The sequence below is a fragment of the Nansenia antarctica genome, assembly GCF_963989245.1.
Source record: "Nansenia antarctica genome assembly, chromosome: 5".
Lineage (NCBI taxonomy): Eukaryota > Metazoa > Chordata > Actinopteri > Argentiniformes > Microstomatidae > Nansenia > Nansenia antarctica.
The window spans coordinates 31,258,395-31,261,556 of NC_137690.1; positions in this window are offsets into that span (position 1 = coordinate 31,258,395).

Below are 3,162 nucleotides of genomic sequence, written 5' to 3' on the forward strand. Positions count from 1 at the left end.
CTTCTTGGAAGAAATCGAAAAGCAAAATGGAAATGGCCTTGCGGTCCCTGCCGTAGTCGTGAATGCTATATCCATGTGCGCTATGCAAATATGAATAAAATATGGACATGGATGTATTATTATGAAACAACATATTTTATTAGCCTTCCATCAAATTATTATACACACTTTCATTGACAGTGTGTCGAGCAAGGCGTCTACTGGTGTGAATATCAATTTATGTGTCGGCGGAAATGGAAAGCACGATTTCCACAAATGATGTATTTTCCTCGCTCTTGAGCACCATAGACCTCTCACTCCCCTCTCGCTCCCAACCAAGAAGAAGGGGGGGGGGCATTATCAGATCTGTTTGATCAGTTCCCATTGACACGACTTGGGTGGGCGGTACAGATATCGAGTGACCTTTTCTCCACGGCTCCCCGATATCTCCCACCCTTATTACCACTGGAACATTTCACAGAGTATTAGACTTAATAAATGACTCTTTTTTTTTCTTTTCTCCACCCTCTCTCCTCTCCTCTTTTTTCTTCCACCCATTCCCCCCCCCCCCCTTTCGCTCCCTGGATCTCCCTGCTCCTGAGCCGATAACCCTGCCTCCCAAGGGCCGTGGCCTCCATAATCACGTCGGTTCACGGCCCTTTTTATTTGAGCAGAATTGCTTAATTGGTATGTGTTCTACATAACTGTTAGAGTATTAGACTCACAAATGAAGGTTAGAACCTCAGTGCTTGTAATCGACTGAAAGAAATTGATTTGTGCTCAGCGGCTCTTCGGGGAGAAGACTTTACGGTTCTCTGAAGAAATGAAGGTTTATAATTGTGTGTTATTTTTTTCGCGTCCTTCCCCAGTCTCTTTTTTTCCCTGTCACTCACTCTCTCTCTCGCTCTCTCTCTCGCTCTCTCTCTCTCTTTCTCCCATTCCCTCCTTTGCGAAGAGCTTTGTTGACATTCAGCAAGAAAAAAAGAAAGGCCTTGCAAACTTAAACGGTGATGTGTGTGGGTGCTTTTGTCGAAGCGTGTGTCGTCCAGGAGTACACCTGGAACACCACGTCAGTGCTGTTAGAGTTGTGTTGTGACAGGTGCTGAGGTACCCTGCATGAATATCGATGATTTTTTTTTTCCATTTTTTTTTTCTAGTTGTCAGGGGAAATCTAATCAACTAATCATACGTCAGGAAACCTGTCAATGGTAACCCGATTCCGCCAACGTGCGGTCACGCGGAAGGTGAGAGAGGCAGGCAGCGCAATCGTGTTAACCGAACTCTACCACAAGCGCCCGAATCACGTTACGATCGATCCTATCGTTGCCCGCCGGTTCCTAAACGCCGGGAGTCAATACCGGGATTCATACGATTAACAAACGTGGCCGACCGTCTCTGTGGCGTGGCTGTGTGGCTTAAAGCGTTAGGAGGGGAGAGATTGGAGGGTGTGTCGCCGGGGTTTGAGAGAGACATCAATGTCAAGCACGCGACGCACAACATAATATGTTCTCCATGCATTAATGATGGCCGTGCCCCTCCTTCCCACGGCGACAGGCTCCCAGAGAGGAGAAGATGTCCTTGTTTTTTCTTTGTTTGCGTCTCCGAAAAAGACGTGTGGGTGTTTTCCGAATGTTCTGAAATATGTACACGTGTAGAGACTTCCATGTGCGTGCTCACGAGAACATGTATCGCTTGATGTATGTTACTACTGTGTGGCACGTCCATGACAACAACAAGAGAAGGGAACGAGAGGAGAAAAAAAAGCTAAATCCGAGTCTTCCGTGAATCCCTCGTATTGAATTTGAATGTCGAACATTTCTGGATTAGACGAGGAAACCTTGTGGCCGATTGGTCACTGCTCGGGCTTTATGTATTACACCAACACACACACACACGGCCACCCCCACCTTCTCACTTACCATCGGTGACCCATAAATTCTTCATGCTTGCTTTCCGAGCGAGCTAAGTCAGATGTGTGCTCAGAGCCGGGCTCTGAGGCTGATGCAAAATCACATTTCACGCTCACGCTAATACCACCCAGCGAGGAGGAGTGTGAAAAAGCAGGTGGTGTTTACAAATGAGGACGCCCCGAACTGTGAGCCCTGGGAGCCCCACCGCCAGGCGCTGATTTGATTATGGGATGGCGTTTTTTAAGTGGGTGTAGTGGGATGATGATTGCGGTCTGTCACATGGAATTGTTGTTTCTTATTGAGCTATTGTCTTCGGAACGGCAGCGACACTTTTGTAGAAAGAAGAAGGGGGGGAGGCGGGGGGCGCGGGGGGGTTGAGGGAGTGGGAGAGCGAGAGTTGTTTTCCTTGAGAGGGAGATGTTGTTGCCTCAGATAGCGTGTTTGTTGATTGTTTTTCCTGTGGTGCGGCTGCCGCTGTATGTGTGAAGTAGGGAGTGTTTCTTTAGTTCGAGGTGACTTTACGCGTTTGTGTTAGGCATTTGTTTGTGTAAAAAAAATAAACTAACCCACCAAAAAAAGAAACGTTTTACTGACATGTAATGAATTCACAGTATGTGAATGTGTTATTTAGCACTTTGCTGCCAGTTCTGATTTAAATTGGAGTATCGGAAAACTTTCTCAGCAGTAGATACTGTCGGAATTGCCATGTAGATCATCTTTTAGTGCCTCTCTCCCTGAAACACATCCGTTTCTCAGCTCTTTGAAACCGCTCCATGTAGCTGAAGGACACAGGGACTTCCTATGAAGTTCTCCGACTTTTTTGCTGGAACGAGAGGGCCTCGGTGGATTTTCCTCGGAACGGCAAAAGATAACCTCGGGTGGTGGTACAGACAAACGAGAGACTCCGACCACGCTGATGGCAGCGAGCTGATAGAGACAGAACTGAACTGCAACACGGATGGTCAACCCTGATAAGGCTCCGCTTGATAAACGCACCGTAACTCAGCAAAACCCATTTCTGTAGACATTGATAAGCATCGTTTATGAAGTGTGTTTCTGAATACACTCAGTCCATTCAGATATGATTTGGATTCAACATTGGGTTCATTCATACGGCACGGCGGCGATAATAAAGAACGTTGTTATTTTTCGAGTAGGAGAGCCAAAAATGAGTGCGGTTTGATACAAAAGAGAGGTAGCAGGGACTCGATGGGGGGGCCGTAGCGTGAGAGGCCGATGTCCGTGGAGGGTGCTACAGTCGATTGTTTGATGG